At 40.8% G+C, this 21,744-nt stretch overlaps 1 protein-coding gene across 1 annotated transcript in view; it reads left to right on the forward strand.

Annotated features, from left to right (window-relative positions):
• shank3a (SH3 and multiple ankyrin repeat domains 3a) overlaps positions 1 to 21,744 on the forward strand; it is a 973,942-nt gene that overhangs the window by 53,019 nt on the left and 899,179 nt on the right. The window lies entirely within an intron of this gene.

Here is a 21,744-nt window from a genome sequence, read left to right on the forward strand (position 1 = left end):
CCTTACATAACTGAGACAGGAGCTTAGAGAGTGAAGTCATGAAGAAGAGCTTGCTTGATTTAGGAATACATGGTGAATCTTGTGGTTCTTGACTAAGTCCGAGGTACATTGAGGTTTTGGAGGGATTGACACCATTAAGATTATCAGGTTTTCTCGCTATATTGTACAAACATCGTCTTAGTGAGTTTTGAGAAGATTTGTAGCTCAGGTTGAGGTTTTGGAGGTAGGTTTGCTCGCTGAGCTGCAAGATTCATTTCCAGACGTTTTGTTACCTTACTAGGTAACATCTTCAGTGGGCCTTAGGTGAAGCAATGCTGAAAATTTCTGCTTTCTATTTATATGTTTGGGTTTCTTTGGATTGATGATGTCATTTCCTGTGGTGATGTTATTTCATGTGGTGAAGTCACTTCCTGTTCCTTTTCTCAAGGTGTGGTAGATGGGGTCTAACTCGATGTGTTAGTTGATAGAGTTCCGGTTGGAATGCCATGCTTCTAAGAATTCTCATGCGTGTCTTTGTTTGGCTTGTCCTAGGATGGATGTGTTGTCTCAGTTGAAGTGGTGTCCTTCCTCATCAGTATGTGAGGATACTAGTGAGAGAGGGTCATCTATTTTTGTGGCTAGTTGGTATTCATGTATTCTGGTGGCTAGTTTTCTGCTTGTTTGTCCAATGTAGTGTTTGTTACAATCCTTGCACGGTATTTTGTAAATGACATTGGTTTTGCTTGTTGTCTGTACAAGGTCTTATAAAACATATAAATGGAAAGCAGGAATTTTCAGCAGTGCTTCGTCTGAGGTCCACTGAAGATGTTACCTAGGAAGGTAATGAAACGTCTGGAAATGAATCTTGCAGCTCAGCGAGCAAACCTACATCCAAACATCGCCTCATTACTCCGCCCCTATGGTGTTTGTCTCATCCGATTTCAGCCTCATCTTACCCAAAGCAATCCCTGAACAAATCACCACACCACTCGAGTTAGTTTTACAGACACACTGTGGGTTAAACAAACTCTCCTCCGTCACCTGTCTCCTGACTGTTTTAATTATTTTCCCATTAATTTGAAGCTGTGCTCCCTGTTTATAGATTTTTGACTCCAAGTTGAGATTCCAGCAACACACCTGCACCATCATTAAGACTACCCATTTTCACCTGTGCAACAACATAGAATTCTGTTTCTGCCTCAACTCATCTGATTAAAAAAAAACCCATCCATACACCTGTCACCTTTATTCCTGACTATTTCAACATACTCCTAGCTCTTGGCATTGTTGTCCTATATTCCCTTGCCTGCCAGAGATTGATGGATTGTATTTAAAAATGATCAACAGATTTGTTAGGATATATAGTGAAGCAATCAGCATCAAAATACTATAATTGTAAAACGTCATGTGGGAACAAAATCAGAAAACACTTCTTTCGTATCGTAGTGGAAATGTAGAACTGTATTTCACAAAGTGCAGGGTTGCACGAGCTTCTGAGACTGAGATTCACAGATTTCTCTTAGGGAAAGGTATCAAGGGAGATGGAACAAATGTGGAAAAAAAGTTGAAGTACCCATCTAGTTGAATTAGCTGGAAAGGTTGAGTAATGTCATGTTGTTCCTGTATTCATAGGTCCATTACAACCTATTTATTAGATTAGATTAGATTACCCTACAGTGTGGAAACAGGCCCTTCAGCCCAACAAGTCCACACAGACCCTCTGAAGAGTAATCCATCCAGACCCATTTTCCTCTGACTAAAGCACTTAACACTATGGACAATTTAGAATGGCCAATTCACCTGACCCACGCATCTTTGGACTGTGGGAGGAAACCGAAGCACTTGGAGGAAATCCATGCAGACACAGGTAGAATGTGCAAACTCCACACCGACAGTCGCCTGAGGCTAGAATCAAACCTGGGTTCCTGGCACTGTGAGGCAGCAGTGATATTCACTGAGCCACTGTGCTGCCGTATTTGGCTCTGTTTAATCTAACAAAAGCTAATCTAACTAGGGGGATCTCGCTGAGGTCAATTTTCCTTCTCTGCTCAACTATGTTTCTTAAACTGTAGAATCAATGATGCCATCACTATCTTTCTTTGGTTGGTGTAATGTATTAATATGCAGATCTTGAGCCTTTTGTCCTCAATTTCTAGGGCTTAATTTTGAGAGGAAGAGGTGTTTTGCTGTAATGAGGTACTTTATAATACACGCTGATGATATTACTGGACAAGTCAAATCCCAGACTGATATCTAATTTTATAGATTTTCCTTATTTAATGAGGTGGTCTTTCACTGAAACATGTGCATGCAGTGTTGCAGATTTGTTTTTTTACAATAGAACAGAGGTTTATGATGTAAAAGGAAAGAAGATAAACTAAACTAAGCTGTTTACATATAATTAATCTGAAAGATTTTGAAACAAACTGTAAAAATCTAATTTAATCTATTCCAACACCATATCTTCACAGTACTCAAACAACACAGAGAATTCATGTCTCTGTCATATCTATAGGTTTAACTGAGCTGTTCCTTTCAATTCCTCATCTTGAGAGTTTGGTAACCCCATCCTTGATTAGTCATACAATGGAGCATAGACTTTCTCAGTGTAAAGTAACACCTTCCAGGTTCTAACCAATTCCTTCTGGTCTGGAACTTCCACACTAAATCTTCAAGCTTAGGCTACCTGTTTCTGAACAGTTCCAAACCAACAACTATCTCTATAAGAAACTTTCAAACATCAGACTTCAATAACTTGAAATAAAAACTTTCCCACCTATTGGTTTTTCTCTAAAGAAAATTAAATCAATTCCTGATCCTTCTAACTGAAAGCAAGCTAATGCTTTTCAATGTTCACTTTGTCCAATTCATAAAACTCTCTCAATGTAAACAAATTCCCATTATCACTCCAGGATCTCGCATTGCCAAATTCCACCCCAACCGCATTTACAAGTTTGCTGATGGCACCACTGTTGCAGTTCAGATCTTAAACAATGATGACATAAGATACAGGTAAGAGAGAGAGTGCTTAATGGGATGGTGCAAAGACAACAATCTCTCCATCAGCGTCAGCAAAATGAAGGAGCTGGTCATTGACTTCAGGAAGCGGAGTGGAGGGCATGCCCCTGTTTGTATAAACACTGAGTTGGAGATGGTCGAGAGCATCAAGTTCCTGGGGATGATGATCACCAACAATCTCTCCTGGTCCATCAATATTGATACAATGGTCAAGAAAGCACAACAATGTCTGTACATCCTCAGGAGGCTAAGGAAATTCGGCATGTCCCCAAGGACTCTGACCAATTTTTTAGATGCACCATAGAAGGCATCCGATCTGGATGCATCATAGAATCGTATGACAACTGCTGTTCCCAAGATTGCAAAAACTACAGCGTCAGGAACACAGTTGCAGTCCATCACACAAACCAGCCTTCCATCCATTGAATCTGTCTATACTTACCACTGCCTCAGGAAAGCAAACAGTATAATCAAAGACCCTTCCCACCCTGGGTGTACTCTCTTCCACCCTCTTCTGTCAGGCAGAAGATGTAAGGGTTTGAAAACACATCTGAAAAATTTCAAGGACAGCTTATTCCCTCTTGTTATCAGACTTTTGAATGGCCCTCTCAAATTTAATTCTGATCTCTCTCTCTGCACCTTCTCTGTGGCTGTATCACTGTAACCTGCACTCTGTTCTGCTGTCCTTGATGCACTTTGTATGGTATGATCTGTCTGTATAGCATGCAAAACAACACTTTTCACCGTATCTCTGTACACGTGACAACAATAAATCAATCAACCTTTCACTCTCATTCTGATTTTTTTTAAAAATCAGAAATGCTGACAAGTTAGTTATTAAACCTCCTCATAAACAGACCAAAACCCATATGCCATGAATTTAAAATCCAAACTCTAAACTAAATAATATTAAAGTGTATATATAAATCATATATCTCACATCACAGGAAAACAAAATAAAATCAATATCAGAAAAATTATGCAAAGATGAAAGATGAAAAATGTATTGGGTAGATTGGGTGGAAGAGGGGGGAGGAGAGTTATGGAGACTGTAGTATTGGGACAGAAAGGGGTAGTGATCGGGGCCATCTGCTGTACCTCTGTTCTGCTGCTGCTGATTGGCTGGTAGCATACAGAGGTAGGACCTCTGACCTTAAAGAGAGGGGGTGCTCCAAGACCCAGGCAGTTAGCTGCCTGATGAGCATTTCATCAGGACTGTCCGAAGTGGTGACGGCCCAACAGAGTTTTCACACATTCCCAACTGGTGAATGAAGCCCATTGACTCATACAAAAGGTCAAGGAAGAGCCCCCACACCATTCAAATATCCTAATGAGCGTGTTTTTACTATTAATGTCAGTGATGTTGATTATTCAGATCTGGGACAATGAAATGAAATTCATCTTGTGCAGAGATCAGAATAGGCAATAGCAAGTTGGTTGGAGGTAGGCAGAGCTCAAAGCAGACAGCAGATTCATCATTGCCTGCTCCAGCTGTGCTAGCCCCACGATGAATTTCAAACTCCTGCATATCTGCAATCTTCATGCATTGTGAATGATTATGTAATCTTCCATTGCCAGGAGAAACATTAAAGCTAATTTGTTGAATTGCCTTTTTCAGGGAATGGCTGCTGATGCATCAGTTTCAGAATAACTGCATGTTTTATAGCAAAATGGAAAGGATTTCCTTTGTAACTGATCATCTTTTTTTATTTTACTTCAGTAATTGAACGAAAAATTTCCTCCTGCTTCCAAATCCCAAAGGTTAAAAATATCACCGGTTTTAGCCATAGCTTAGAAAACATCGCAGTCAGTGGTTCTGAACCTTTTGAATTTTCTAGCCAAGAGAGTCGTGGATGTTAGGTGTTGAGTATAGGGAGCCCCTGCTATGTGAAAGAAGAGCATTCCCAGGAAAGCTTTCGTAAGCCAAAATTGGATTAAAGCGAAGCTGCATGATTTATAGAGGGAAAAGTCTCGCTGTTTTTCGCAAAAGCGAAAATCCTCTCTGGATTCAAGAAAACAGCTAATCATGTAGGTCTTTCTTAAAAGTGAAATTGCATAAAGAGAACATTCAAAAAGTGGGGGATACCTGTATGGTCAAGATTGATCAATGAATTTTTAACACCAAAAGTATTCAGGGATATGGGGGTAGGGCAGAAAAGTGGAATTGAGGCATCGAACAATCATGATCTTATTGAATGGTGGAGTAGGCTCAAGGAAATAACTTTCCCACTCCCCCTTCACTAATGTCCTTATGCCCCCTTCCACTATGATTGTACTGCTTGATCACATTGGATATCTATTTATACCGATTCTTAACATACCTCAGAATTACCTAAATATATCAGAGGCTTTTAAGTGTCATGATTTCTCTTCAGGTTATTTTGACAATCAGCTCAGGATCTCAAAACCTAATCAGATGACTTGTGTTGTAGGGATGGGTTGGTTGAGACAGGAAAGTCGCCCAGAGATTCCTCACTGATCTTTAGCTAGTGTGGTGGGATTTCTTTCATTCCCCTGTAAGGAGATACCAGCCTCTAGATAACATTCTCTTCCAAAAAGGTGGCATCTTCAATAATGTGGCGCTTCCTTCATTGGAAGGCAGGATAGTATACTCAAGTCGTGGAGTGGGGCTTGATCATTAGAATCTCTGACTCAGAGTGGCAAGTGCTATCACTGGAACCGAGCTAACACTTGATTACAAATGGAAATACACATTAGCGCTCAAACAGAGGCCTTTGGTAAGACTTGGATTCATTGCTTTCATTTTCGGTTTCCAGCATTTTACTGAGTTGCCTGTGTATCACAGGCTGAAACTTCCTAAACACTTCCTGTTGAAGCCTTTTGTAAGTTTTCATCATGCCAGCTGAGTGGAATGTTTGCCTGCTCCGTGAATTACTTCACATCTGTTCTTTAGCCAGGTATGAGTCATTGGAAAAGGCGAGCAAGGAACAATCACAGAAAAAATAATCTCGTTCAAACATACATAAGTGACGGCCGGGGAAAACCATCTGCTCTATCAAAGCTGTCACATTCAGTCTTGTTGCAATTTAGTATCCCAGCTCCTTATGCTCCTATTAATCTCCATTAAATGCCATGTTGTCTCCTGCAGAGGCAAAATTTCAAGAACAGAACAAAGACCATGAATCCAAATGAAGTCCCAAATGTAAGCAGGAAAGTCTAATAACTGGGATTTCCATCTCTTGTGATTGAGCAGTGAAATAGCTTTCATGAAATGAGGCCTAGGTACTCTTGGCTTTCCAAGCTTTTCTTTGAGTTAAACACAGAACTAAAAACCAATAATTTTGTAGCTGTCAAAACCTACATAATTCTTCACTTGCCATACCTAATTTTTTTTTTCAAACTGTAAACCTGTTTGGAGATGTTATTATGTACCTCAGGAATAGGTGGGCCTACAATCCAGGCCTTCTAGCTCAGATGTAGGGACACTACCACTGCACCACAAGAGACCCTTGTACATTGTACTTGTTTTCAGGCTTCTGGATGTTTTAATCGACCTGTTCAGATGTATTATGAAACATCTCTGGAGCAGGTGGGACTTGAACGTCCTGGCTACAAATGTGACCACAATATTGTAATTTTTTAATATCTTGGAAGTGCTGTCTCACACAACCAAATGGTGTTTTTCTCACTACCAAATTACCTGTGCCAATTGTCCCCTATGATTGCACATTGTAAATGGCAGCAAATATTTGTAAATGAATTCTTCTGACATCATTGATTTACAAGTGTATGTACAATTATCCTCTGTTTTCCCACAGGTATGCAGGATAGGAGATCATCTTTAAATGTCCTTGGTACATATTTACATCAATTCGACCTGTGAGACCTTGCCAAAGACAGGGAAAGATGGGAACAATAAATGCATCTTATCAGCAAGAATACTGTAGAGGCACCAAAGTGCAATGTTCTTCTCCTTATAAAGTAGCAGTTGATCCAAATTGCCATGAACAATGCTCAACAAATCACTGTTAGAACATAAACCACTAGGTATACCATATAAAAGATACAGCTGGACAGCCACCCAACATTAACCATGCGATAGTTATATTGCACCCACCAGCTTACCTCCTCCATCGCCAAACACTTACCACCCGATGCCTGGAGGAAGAACGCCTCATATTCCACCTTGGGACCCTGCAAACACATGGGATCAATGTGGATTTCACCAGTTTCCTCATTTCCCCTCCCCCCCCCCCCCACATTATCCCAGTCCTCAGCCTCCAACTCAGCACCTCCCTCCTGACCTTTCCCATCTATCCACTCCACCCTCCTCTCTGACCTTCTCCCTCACCTTTATTTATCAATTGCTTTCTCAGCTACCTTCCCCCCCCCCCCCCCCCCCCCCCCCCACCTCCAACCTCACCCCATCTCCCATTTATCTCTCAGTCCCCTGACCCACAAGCTTCATTCCTGATGAAGGGCTTATGCCTGAAATGTTGATTCTCCTGCTCCTCGGATGCTGCCTGATCTGCTGTGCTTTTCCAGCAGCTTCTGCTTTTGTTTCTGACTTCCAGCATCCCAGTTCTTTCAGTTTTTAAAATTAAGTCAAATTCTGAGCCAAATTTGCAAAATATCTTCTGCTAAATTTTGAAGGTTGAATTTCAGCAATTGTGCCTGTAATGATTAACTTTTGTTCAGAGAGTGCCTTGTCCATTTAAAGGGATACAATATTTATTTAAGGCACTGCGATTATTTTGGACAAAATAGCAACACTAACGAGCTCTACAGTTGGAACGCTTTCGGGATCCTTTCTAGTGTCAGAGCAGGATATCAATAGGCCCCCTGACCATTGAACTACTGCTAGCTCTTAATTTCATCAAATGCAATTTTATTCATTTGTCTTTTAGAAACCACAGAATTGTAGAATGTTTCCAGCACAGAAGGCCCAACATGGCTGCACCAGGTGCTCCGGTCCCTATCCCTCCCAATAACTTCACATCTCTTGATATTTTGCACTTTGGGCTATGAATCTGGCACTGAACTGTTCCATAAAATGTACAACTTTTTCCTTGCTACTATCAGTTCTGCAGAAGTGTCACTGGACCCAAAACATGAACTCTGATTTCTATTCGCAGAGTCAAGATTAGAGTGGTGCTGGAAAAGCACAGCAGATCAAGCAGCATCCAAGGAGCAGGAAAATGGTCATTTTAGGCAAAAGCCCTTCATTAGAATTGCCTGACCTGCTGTGCTTTTCCAGGACCACTCTAATCTTGACTCTATTCTCTAGCATCTGCAGTACCCACTGTCGCCTTTCCATTCACAGATACTGCCAGACCTGCTGACATTTTCTAACAACTTCTGTTTTTGTTTCTGATTTCCATAATTCTAGTTCTTCCAGTTTTTTTTATTTAGTCCATTCCACTCCAACAGGTCATAGAATTACTGAAGCCAGAGACATACTCATCTTCATTGCACAAGGGGAGTTAAATGACAGTCATGGCGGTGATCTCTTGTTGTGTCCCATGCACATGCTCTGTTCACTGGAAGTTTTTGTTTTGAGCTTTTGAAGTTCACCCTTTTTCTAATGAACTGAAACTACTTTTTCTTGGCTCAATGTTGAAGTTTTGCTCAGCAGTGCATGGTGCAGCACACAATTGTAACAGAGAATCTCAAGGCTAGAAATATTCTTAGCTCCGTCTGGTCTGATGGTGGTTCTAACTGAAGCTAGGAAGCCCAGATGGGAACCATTAATCAAAATCACCAAATTTATTGATTGACCACTGAATGAAGTAATTAGCAATAAGTCTTCACTTTGTTTCTGATTCATGTTAAAGTAAAAGTTAAAGTAAAAGATACACAATGTGAATAACACAGAGATTGACAGACTAATGACACTGCATCAAATACATCACTTTCACTCTAATTATTATGGTAATTTGTAACTGCACAGATCTACAATAGGCTGTTCTTAACAACATCTCTCTCTCAGTATCAGTCTCTCTGTCCCTGTCTCTCTCAGATTGCATATCCAATGTCTTTAATGATCAGTCTATATTTCTGTCAATTAGAAAAACTGACTTCTTCTTGAGAGAAGTTTGCTTGTGCTATTCACAAGAATTCTATATATTCCTCTTTCTGTTTTGCTTGCTCTTTGTTTCTGTTTGTGGATACTGATCACCTTCTGCCTCCAGGCCGCTGTTGTGCCTTGTGTATGACTTCTATATCTTGACTTCCTGTTGGCAACGCTTCCAGGTCAAGGGGGAGCAATATTTTTTGCTATCCAAGAAGATAAGAATTGATCCCATTAAAATTGGTACAAACTTTTAAAATATTCATTAAACATTCTTAAAAGCAATCACAGATTCTATGGAGAGTGTAAATGAATCGCAACTTTACTGCACTGCTTTGAGATCAAACGTAATTATACTGTGAAAATGTAATGTTGACACTTGTTAAATGAAAAATGAGAATATGTTCCAATGTCACCAATTTATTGATATTGGAGGCAGCCAATCAATTTACTATTGCTAAAAGTCTTTGTGCTGAATAGTCTTCACAGTGTGAAACTCTTGAATTGCTTTGCATTTCTATGATTTGGCACTTATTCCGTCACTACCGAAAAAAAAGATTCTTTTGAGAATTGACTATTGTTTTAAAAGGTGTGCTCTTCTCCTTGGAAGAGCTTGAGGAATGGTTTCAGTTTCAGATCATGCACCTGGAGTGATTCACTGTGTGTCAATGTGTCATTTCATGAGACATCTGACTCAGAGAAAACCTTGTACAATATAGGACAGATTCTGTTGAAAGATCTGTGTTGTTGAACTGATCCTGTATGGCAGTCAACAAAACCTTTTAAGTTGAGTTATAAGTGAGGTTATAAATCTTAATTGCTCATCTATTTGTAAGAATCCATGTTTGCATTGGGTTTTGTGGATCTCTACCTTTGAATAATGTAGCTAAGCTCTCATTAACCATGGGAAAAGGTTAGATTTCCCTCACCACTGAATTGGTGATTTATGTAAGGTCAAATTCTGATGACCAATCAGGTTTGGGTGCAGTAACCATAACCAAACACCGTTCAGTTGCTTACACATCCTACTGTAACACCTTTTCTCAAAGTGACCTATCGGGGTTACAAGTAAAAGTTTTCATTTTTAATATTTGGGCAACGCCTTTGCCTGTGAGGCTTTTCTTGCTGCAAATCATTGATAAGGGATTGCAGTCCGTTGTGTATCCTATTCACTATCGTGTTTTCTCATTTGTCTTTTGTAGTTATATTACCTTAAGGACTACATAGATTGGATTGATCTCCTATAATAAGGTGACTATTTCCTCTCAAAATTCTTATGTGCTGCTTCCAGACTTCAGTTTCACTCATCACCTGTACGGCTTTCTCTAGAGCCAAACCTCTGGTTTTCTGTAATATATCTGATAAAGTGTCATCAATAATTCAACAATGTTTCTGTCTCTTATGAACTCTGACTTTAAATCTCAATAGTCACATTTCTCAACTAATGTCATTAGAGTATTAATGAAAATATCTATGGCTTCTGATGGATGCTGGTTATTTTTCTTCCTTAACCTTGCTCGTTCAAGACTTTTTTTTGTTCTAGGGTTAACATAATTGTCAAAAGCATTCATTACTACTTCAAAACGATCTGATATTTATTTTACATTTTAATGAGCGTTAACATTGTCAGATATATTCCCAATTGTATTAAAACATTGTTCAGCTTCAAATATAGTATCTAATTTGGAAGCTATTCCATATCCTAAAAAAATGTTTTCTCCAGGATGTCCAACTCTGTTTGTTTGATCCATCTCTGAAAATGACATCTTCTTGGCAATATTATTTCTAATGTCACAACTTCATAATGTGAATATTTTGTAATGTGATCATATATTTTCCTTGCCTAAAAGCTTTTTAAGTTTGAAGTAATAACTGTTCAGCTATTCCATGCTGTTGTAGTGGAGGTTTCTGTGCTTTAAATGAAGCCTTCCTGCATCTTCATCCAAAATGCAGGAGACTCCCATCTTTCTTGCAACTTTTCGCATTGAATCACACCAAGTGCGGTCTAAATAAACAAGTTGCATTTGCTTATGCGTTTGTCTGCACAAATCTCACAGCCAAGGCTTTCATAACAATGCCCTTTTTAATGACTTTTTTTTCAAGCTGATAGCTGCTTTCTGCAGCTTTAATAAAGATTCCCATTGTTTCTGCTGTAATCAGCTTTGATTAATGCTTCTTGGTTTTACAATAGTTTTAATAATGGATCTCCCTGCCTTTTTGGTGGCCTTGACAAAGTCTGATAACTTTCTCCTCCTTTTAGCACGGTGGCACAGTGGGGTTAGCATGGTGGCACAGTGGTTAGCACTGCTGCCTCACAGCGCCAGAGACCTGGGTTCAATTCCCGCCTCAGGTGATTGACTGTGTGGAGTTTGCACATTCTCCCTGTGTCTGCGTGGGTTTCCTCTGGGTGCTGTGGTTTCCTCCCACAGTCCAAAAATGTGCAGGTTAGGTGAATTGGCCATGCTAAATTGCCTGTAGTGTTAGGTGAAGGGATAAATGTTGGGGAATGGGTCTGGTTGGGTGTTGGGTCGGTGTGGACTTGTTGAGCTGAAGGGCCTGTTTCCACACTGTAAGTACAGTTCCAATAACTTTTTTTTTAAAAGCTTTCCCTCACCAACAAGATCATGAACTGGGTTTAGAGGAAGTGCAGCTCTCTGCCATTCAGACTGCCAATCTAGTGCCATCCAATTCAATATTTTACATTGAACGGAATAGATTTAATGCCTCATCTAAAAGGTAGAGTCTCCAACAGCACAGCTCTCCCTTATTTCTGATCTGAAGGATCAGTGCTGATTGTGGATTTGAATCTGGGAATTGCAGCTTGAGTCCCAAACAGACGTCAAATTAACGCCAAAGACAGTGGGACTCCTTCAGGAGAGAAACCATGAACCGAAACCAAAGCTGGAGTTTGGATCTACCTTTTGTTTCAGTGGAGCTCCAAGCTCAGGTTTATTGGGTTGTAGAATAAATGTGCACTCCCAGCAATTTCTAGTGCTAGAGTCACTGAAAGCCCACAGGTTTCCCATGCCACAGCAGTGACCAACAGGTTTCAGCATAACAGCTTACAGTTTCACCTCAACACTTCTTTTGCACCAGAGCCACTGACACTTTGATATCAATCTGTGTTTGCGATTTATTGGCAGTAATGGAGCAACATAAAACACTTCCAATTCCCTGGTGTTGGTTTGATATAAGCCAAAATGCACTGATTGCATTTACCTGACTAGTCTTTTCCCTGTGCTGTGTAATCATGTTCCTTTCCATTGTGATTCTGAAGTTTAACACAGTTATTACCAGGACTACAGACCCTTTCAATCGGAAATGAAAAGATACCCAGCAGAGAGTTATAGGCTGTAATTTGTAAAGTTTATATATACAGAGCAACAAAAACCTAAGAATGAGAAACAGGCTAGAATCTGATCAAAGGGTTTAGGAAATTTATGCATCGAATAAAAGATATTCAAAATTAGTTAGCTGAATGCAAATGAGGAGTTTGGGTGGTTCATATATCAAGTAATAGGTTTTCTGGGCGAAGGCATGGGTTGGAATCTGATCTTTGGGTTTGGAGGACTGGTACCCTCTGGAAGCTCCGCCAAATTTCATGCACCTTGCAGCGAATATTCTGCCTCTTTTATCTTATTGAGAAGTTCAGAGACTCTGTGTTAGGATGTGGTGCAACTTGACAACTTAATATAACATGGAGACACATAAGAGGATATTAGAACTGATGAACAAAAACATTGATCAAAGAGGTAATTTTTAAAAAGAGGAAGTAGAGAAGCAATACTATTGGGAGGGAACTTTAGAAATTGGATCAAGGTAGCTGATACCACAACTATACAAGTTATTCGAACGGCCAGCCAGATATCTTTCTTCTCAAGATGGCCACGTGATGAATGCTTGGCAGAGTTCCAAGAAAGGTAATGCATTGAGTTTAGCAGACATTGTTGATGGAGCTCGCAACAAAGTGATAGTTTTATTTGATGTCTTTATTGCCATGTAATAATTTGCACTTTATTTTGAGATTTTTTTCAGTGCCTGTACATTAACTTCCACAATGTTAAGAGATGTGAAGTGAGAAATGGCTTTTGTTATTGATAATGTCAATGACATTAACAGCTTGTTCACAAACTGATACATTAGAAGGGTAATGTATTTTAAATAAAATATTGAATGACTTTTTGTTTACAACTCAAAACTAGAAATTCCCCATGGTTTACAAACTCATTGAGGTGCTGTGAACAATATCCATTTACAGATGCAATTCAATCAAAATTGTGAAGTGCAGTCAGTATTTGAAATGTCCACTACGATAAGCACTGACTCAGGCAAAAGTGCTGTGTGCAATCAGGTTACCCATACCCTTATCCTCAGTGGTCAAATTGACAGAAAAGAGAATGGGGGTAGGAATGTTAGAATTTGGTCTCACCTGCTATTGTTCAAACCATCCTAACTTGACGTAGCTACATGAAAACCTGTGTGTTTGACTGAAATGAGCTTGGGTGTATGTGCTTTTCTGAGTGTGAGCGTTTTTGTCTGTGAGTACACCAGAGCAGTAAGTACATCCAAGTGAATGTGAATGCATGCATGTAATTTGCCCTGTCTTTGTTAAGTTGAGAGGTTAATTGAATTTTGTTGTGAGAGTCATGTCCTTTTTTTCATGAATCCAAGCAATTAACATCATCCTAGTCTCATCAAATGGTGACTGGGAGAGAAAGATAGAAACCTTAGGAATCCACACGGGCTACCTTTGAAATGAAACAGTCTAATTAATAAAGAAGTGGACCTGACTGCAGTGAATTTTGCTGTTAATTGGGCATTGTCAACTTAAATTTCTGCTGAACCAGACCTTGGGATGAGGTGCAATTAATTGGGTGCTATTGAGTTTGTTAAAAGTTCTGCTGGCCCAACAAAGATCCAGTCAGTTCAGTGCAGCAGATTGGAAAGGTCTCGACGCTGTATGATTTGACTGCTAAGGGTGTAATGCAGGACTTCTAGCCGAACTCAGAGTTTGAAGGTTTTGGGGCAGCTAATCTCGGGAAATTCACCGTGGCATCCATCAGATTCAATCGTTGCTTTATGAAATACTCTCCAATGTATTCAGCAGTCCATAGACTCGAGGTTAAGAGATTTGAACACAGCCTTTGATGAGCTAGCTGCCATCATCTCAGGTAACAATTACACTATTCAATTGCTGTCAGTGCCTCCACACTATGGCCCTGACAGTGAGGGAACCCTTTCATTAGACTCGAACTGTTCAAGTGTGGAAACTGCCAAGTTTTTTTTAAACAAATGATGGTTAAGATTCGAAATTCTGTATCCTCAAAAGTTTGACGGAGTCTGGGGAACAAATAGAGCTTTCAAGACTGAGATGGATACAGTCTTGCTGGGTAAGAACATCAAGGGATGCAGAGCAAAGGCTTGTTAATGGAGTTGAGTTAAAAATCAGCCAGAATGTAATTGAATGTCAGGAATCCTTTTGTCAATTCTGTTCAGAATGCTGAAAACTTTAATCAAGATGCTTCTCAGGCTCCTTTTTATCTCTCTAAAAGCCTCCTTAACCTTCACTCAGACTTGTGCTGCCAGGAAGTTTGTAGTTTTATTTTGAGAAGTACAGAAATCGGAAGATGATTTATACAATGCTGGAATGAATGCAGGTTGGCCCATGATGGGAAATCCTTCTCTCTCAGCTTATTGCTCATTTAAAGATTTCTGCATTGAATTGACTATGTTCCTGACAGTGTTGACTTAACTTATTTGGAGAAGAGATAGTAAAGCAAATGCTTACATTGTTAGATGTCTGCAGTGAGTTGAAGATCCATTAATTAAAGGACAGAGACATTTTTGGTTACAGGGTGATGGGCACTGAGGTGAAGTAGATGTTGAACAAGAGGTCTTCAAGTCTCTGAAGTTGTTCTTTTCATCAACAATGATTTTTGATTAAAATGATAGAGTAAAATTAATATTGGCTGCTTCATTTTCCTCCAATACATGGTCAAAACACTGCAAAAATACTGAAATAAGACAAAGAGCTGTAGATGCTGGAAATCTGAAACAAAAACTAGAATTGCTGGAGAGACTGACCAGTCAAGCAATATCTGTGGAGCGAAAACAGAGCTTTGCCAACAAAGACTGTTTCCCTTTCAAAAATACCTTGATTGTAGAATATTTTGTGGTACGCAGATGTTGTGAGAAGTCCAATTTTCATGCACATTCAATCTTTCTCTTCTGTCAGCGCTGGAGGTAGCAATGTGGCATACAGACTTGTAGATCTTTATTGGCATGTTTCAAAGGCAATCTGGGGCCTAGAGTACAGTTGACTACAGTAATTCACCATAACACTGATCATGATTCATCCTTCACTGGTACACAGGCAATTTGGAACAAACCAAGAATGACATTCTATCTCTGTAAGACTTGCATCTGTTCAGCTCTGCTTGAACCCAAGAATTAAGAGAACAATGGAAAGTACTCCAATAACTGAATGAGAAGCAAATATTTATTGAACTGCATGGAAATCAAAATAACATATAACGCAATGGTTGCTGCAGCTACATAACACATGAAGATGTTTAAAATATGATGCAGGGGATTATAAATACGGTATGAACCAGCACAAGTATTCGTTTCACATCAACTGTAGTTTCTAAGTCCAGTCATTTCCAGGGGGAGTAGGGGAAGAGCTCATTTACATACTTCTCTTCCTTGAGGGCTGGAGAGGAAATGTCAGAATGGTAACGATAGCCATAACAGGAAACAAATTTCTTCAAAACTGCATTTGAAAGCAATAAACGGATTATTTAACTGAGTGATTAATAGAAATGACCATGAGAAGGTGATATGCAATAATGTTTTTTTGCCTTTTTGGTTTAAAGCTGGAGAGATAAGGAATCAACCCCAATTCATGATCACTAGGGAAGGGCGTGATGACTGGGGCTGAGCCAAGGAGTTAAGATTAACTAACCTTTGGCTGCCTCTGGTGGGATCCACTCCAAGCTGGCTTCAGTGGAAATCATGTGAATGTGGGAGTTGGAAGTAAGTTAGCTTTCAGCCTGGGGATTTCCTCTCTCTCTCAGTCTGCTTTCATTCTCTCCCTCTCCCCTTTCCCTTTCCTACATTGTTATCTCTTCCCTTCGTTGTTTTGCACTACTTTTTCTCTCTTTCTTACACCTTCTCCATATATCTCCCCACTCTCTCTGTGTCTCTTGTTGTGCCCCCTTTAACTTGAAGAAATAATCCACGGGGCTTTGCACTCCCACAAGTTTCGACCAGGGCTGTTACCCCACCAGCAAACATTTTTTGTTGAAATGCAGTTGCCAATTTTTTGTCACAGTGGCCTAAATGCAGATATTCCCTGGTCACTGTCACGACCAGACTCTCCGCAATCTCAGTCTTGTTGCCTTCTCCCGATGGTGTGACTCATGGCTCCTTTCTGTTGTCCAAACTTCAATTTGTTAACTAACTTTCACCACTTCCTCCTCTGTATTCACCTTATGCTAAGACCTGTTCATAGTGAATACCCAGTCCAAACATTCTCTGGTCCCACCAGACCGCTGAAACCATGTCAATGCAACATTTCCTAGCTAAGTCAAGGTTGTGTCAGGTTTGGTGGAGCGATTCTCTCCTCAAGGTCCAGCAAGTTTTCTTGCCATATCTTACCAATCTCGCCATGCTTGAGCCCTCATGTCATGTACCACGACTGATTTCTACCCTCTTACCACTCACTGCTCATAGAACAACTTGTTGCTCACTGGATATCCCAGAATTCCCTGAGTTCTCTTGTGCCTATCCTTTAAAGGCCATTGTGCATCTGGTCGGGCACTGTCAGTCCAGAGCTGTCCCAAACATGGCAAGTGGGGAAACTGTAATTCTCTTTACCCTCTTGTTCCAGTGACAGCAGGACAGGACCTGATACCAGACCCATGCCAACCTTGTCTCAGGTTGGTGCCCAGGTTAAAAACTCTCAGACATCCGGAGGAATGCCCAACATTGTAGGAAAAAGGTCACTAATCTTCTTCACTCTGTCTGGTTATGTGTCACAGTTTTCAATCCGACGCCTCATACTCTCTCTCGGGTCCTGTAACCACCTCTCACCAAGGTTCATGCTGTACTACTCTCACTATTGCCTGCAACATCTTCCCCACTCACCCTTATTCCTGAAAACACTAATCTTGCATGTCCTCTGTGCTGCCTACTCACCCATATCTTCTGTAATACTTGGCTCTCTCTCATCTATGAGGAAAACAGCCCAGACTACGGCAAAAAGACTCAAAATAGGTGGTTTTGTGCCAAACATGCAGCTCCTCCTCATTTAACCTGACTTTGAGTACCCCTGGTCCCCTGTGTGAGTGCTGTCCCCCTTGACTTGACTGAGGACTACTGGCAGCCATGATTAGTTTCTTTCCAGTGTATCTGCACTAAATAGCATGGACAGACTGCAGTCTGATGAACCTGTTTTGTCTGGTTGAGGGGACGTGGGGGAGGGAATACAAGCAGGAACGAAGACATAGCTCTGTGTGAGTGAGCACTATGACAGTGAGCACAGAGCCTGGTCCAGTTATGATCTGGGTGCATGTCCCTGAGTACACAGCATTACAATGACAGTTGCTGTCTGCTAGTGCAACCCAAGTTGCAGCAGTGAATTTGCAGAACCATCCTGAATGTAGTTACAGAGAAGTTCTGAGAGGGCTGTTAAAGGCTGGCACATGTCAGATGCCAATGTCCATGGATGTGGGGTATGTGTGGCCAGTGCCCATGCAGCACATCCTCAGGTGTTGATGGGCAGTGTCCAACAATGAGGTAGTTTGGGGAAAGTGGAGAGCTGAACCAGCCTAGGATCTGTTCTGTTTCTATGGCAATTTTTCCTGGCAGTGAGTTTGTTTGTCGAGTTTGGTAAGGTTGCAACCTATTGACACTTTGGCTGTCAACCAGGCAGTTAATACACAATATTGATTACTAATTGGAAACTATCTGCTGTCTTAGCAGAATCTTGCCAGGTCACTTGAGAAGAGCTTACAGTATACAGCAAGGGGCTCTTGTGATGCAGTGGTAGTGCCTCTACCTCTTGGCCAGGAGGCCGGAGTCCAAGTCCCTACCTCCTCCAGACGTATGGTAAAACATCTCTGAACAAGTTGATTCGAAAGTATTTACAAAGCGTAGTGAGATGAACTTGACATCCAAATGGATCTCACTGAACATCTTGCCAGGTTCCACCACACATCGTGCATGTTGCTCAGAGCATGGTCAGCTTCCACCTCAAGGTTCGACACAATAAGTAACTTTGCTTTAAAATATAGTTGTGTGTTGTTTTTTTCATCGATATTCAGTGACTGTAGGCATCTCAGCCAAGCACTGCATAACCCCAAAAGGCTGCTTTCTTTCACAGTTCGATGGTGTTTGTTTATCTGTCATAAAAGCAGCTTCCAGTTTTCATTTTACTTTGAAATGTCGACTGGCCTTGGTGGTAAATTGAGTCAGTTTTTGAATTCTCTCCGAAAGAACAGCAAACCTGTATCCTTATAACATATTGAAAGATACTGGCCTATGGATAGGATATTTCTCTTGTTTACTGACTGCTTTACAAAGCTTTATCAAGCTGCAAGGAAGTTTATTTGTTTCTTCTTTGATCCCTGAAAATCTCTTATCTCTATATTTTTGCATTCTTTGTTTTGCAATGAAATTTGTACTTTGTGTAGAGGCTATCGTTGAAGCAACATCACTGTGATTAATCATTTAATTCTTGTCGCTCTCACTAAACCAGTTATGCCCACAAATGGTTAACCCTTCTGGATGCTCTTGGAGCCCTTCATTGGTATTGATAGCTATGGGCAGGGCTAACACCATACAGGACGTCTGAAAGGCAGGCTTATGGCACAAGGGAGGGAGTATCATCCTCATCGGCACCCAGTGCTAGATAGAGGAGAGGAGTTTATACAGTGCATTGGTGAGGCCACATCTGGAATATTGTTTGCAGTTTTGGACTGTTATCTCCTGAAGATGGATGCTATTCCTATTGAGGGAGTGCAGCAGAGGTTTACCAAGTTGCTTCCAGAGATGGCAGCACTGATGTACGAGGAGAGAGAAAATCAGTTAGGATTGTATTCACTGGAGTTTAGAGAATAGGTGGGGGCTTGGGGCGGTGCGGAAATCTCATAGAAATGTATAAAATTCCAGCAGGACTAGATACGTTGGTGCAGGACGAATGTTCCCGATGGTCTAACGACTTCAGTAGATGTGATGTGTTCGACAATGTGCCAGCTGAAAGACTTCTCATTATTCATCATTATGTCATGTCAGGTCCACAGGATCATTGTGAATCCTAATGTAACAAGAATGTCCATTGTGGTCAGATTTCTGAATTTGGTCACGCACAGGCAAGTTCTTATCCAACACTAAATTGTCCACAATGATGGCACCAGAATCTCTTCATCAGAATTTCAATAAAAGTGTGTTATTATTTGCTAGGTGTCAACAGGAGTGTGCCAGTGTTTGTGAGATCTCCTCAGGCGTGTGTGAATGTTTGCTGTGTGTCCTGAGTGTGTGCCACCTTCGCTGGGTATCTTGGGAGGTGATAACAGGGTATCCCAAGAATGTGCCAGTATCTTCTGGCTTTCCTTGGGAGTCCTAATTGTGGCCAGGTATCCCTAAGAGTATCAATATTTAAAAGGATTCCCTGGCAGTGTGTCAATGTTTACTGGTGTTTCCCCGGAGAATTGTCAGTTTTTGCGGAGATTCCTGAGGAAGTGTTTGAATATTTATTAGGTGTCCCTAGAAGAATGTCATTGCTTACAGAGGTCACTGGAAATGTATCTTTATTAACTTGAGAGTGTGTCAACATTTAGACTCATCAATGCTGGTCACTTGAGTGAATATTGACTTGAATGGCTATTCTGCCAATGCAACACATTGGAATTTACAGATGATTTTAGCACCTATAATCCCAAAGTGTTTTTTTTAAAGAGTTTTTAGCTGCTATTGCTAACCTTCAGAGCAGTAGCCGCAGCATTCAACTATCTGGTCTTTGCAAACCAGTCAGAGACTGATAATACGTCTTTCCTTATAACTGTTATCCTTTTGGATTCTTCTTTTATCTGTGTGTATGTGTGCTGTATTGCTAATTCTTCTCATGTTTAATAAACAATAAACTTGCTGTTTATTAACTGAAGAAAGCCTGGTTAAATTTGCTCTTTTTGAAACATAAATTAATTTGGGTGCGGGAGAAAGGTACTAATAAGGGAAGGGATCCGTTTTTAAATGAGGGGTGAGTGAATAAAATAGAAGAACCGATTTATCCATCTCACCTGGGAGCTTAATAGAGTCACAGAGATGTGTAGCACAGAAGCAGACCCTTCAGTGCAATGTCCATACCGATCAAATATCCTAACCTAATCTGGTCCCATTTGCCAGCATTTGGCCCATATCCCTCCAATCCCTCCCTTTTCATATATCCATCCAGATGCCTTTTAAATGCTGTAATTGTACCAGCCTCCACCACTTCCTCTGGCGGCTCACTTCATACACGCACCATTCTCTGCGTTAAAAAGTTGCCCCTTAGGTCCCTTTTATATCTTTTCCCTCTCACCCTAAACCTATGCCCTCTAGTTCTGGACTCCCCCCACCTAGGGGAAAACACCTTGTGTATTTACCTGAATCAATGCCACTTACGATTTTACAAACCTCTATTAGATCACTCCTCAGCCTCTGACACTCCAGGGAAAGTAGCCATAGCCGATTCAAACTCTCTCTATAGCTCAAACCCTCCAACCCTTGTCTGAACCCTTACAAGTTTCACAACATCCTTTCAACAGGATGGAGACCAGAATTGTATGCAATATTCTAACAGTGGCCTTAACCAATATCTTGTACAGCTACAATATGACCTCTCAACCCCCAAACTCAATGCTCTGACCAATAAAGGAAAGCATACCAAATGCCTTCTTCACTATCCTGTCTACCTGCGACTCCACTTTCAAGGAACCTGCAACGCTCCCCAGGACCTTACCATTAAGTGTATAAGACCTGCTCTGATTTGGTTTTCCAAAATGGAGCACCTCATATTTATCTAAATTAAACTCCATCTGCCACTCCTCAGCCCATTGGCCTGTCTGATCAAGATCCCATTGTACGCTGAGGTAACCTTTTTTGCTGTAAAGTACACCTCCAATTTTGGGATCATCTGCAAACTTACTAACTATACCTCTTATGCTCACATCTAAATCATGTATATAAATAACGAAAAGCAGTGCACCCAGCACCGATCCTTAGGGCACTCCACTGGTCACAGGCCTCCAGTCTGAAAAACAACCCTCCACCACCACCCTCTGTCTTCTACCTTTGAGCCAGTTCTGTATCCCAATAGCTAGCTCTCCCTGTATTTCATGAGATTAAATCATGCTAATCAGTCTCCCATGGGGAACCTTGTCGAATGCCTTACTGAAGTCCATATAGATCACGTCAACTGCTCTGTCCTCATCAATCCTTTTGTTACTTCTTCAAAAAACACATTCAAGTTCTTAAGACATGATTTTTCACACACAAAGCCATGCAAACTATCTCTAATCAGTCCTTGTGTTTCCAAATACATGAACATCTTGTCCCTCAGGATTCAATGCAACACCTTGCCCACCACCAATGTCAGGCTCACTGCTCCATAGTTCGCTGGCTTTTCCCTAGCTCCTTTCTTAAATAGTAGCACCACGTTAGCCAATTCACGTGTG

Source organism: Chiloscyllium punctatum, chromosome 44 (genome assembly GCF_047496795.1).
Source record: "Chiloscyllium punctatum isolate Juve2018m chromosome 44, sChiPun1.3, whole genome shotgun sequence".
In the NCBI taxonomy this organism is placed as follows: Eukaryota; Metazoa; Chordata; class Chondrichthyes; order Orectolobiformes; family Hemiscylliidae; genus Chiloscyllium; species Chiloscyllium punctatum.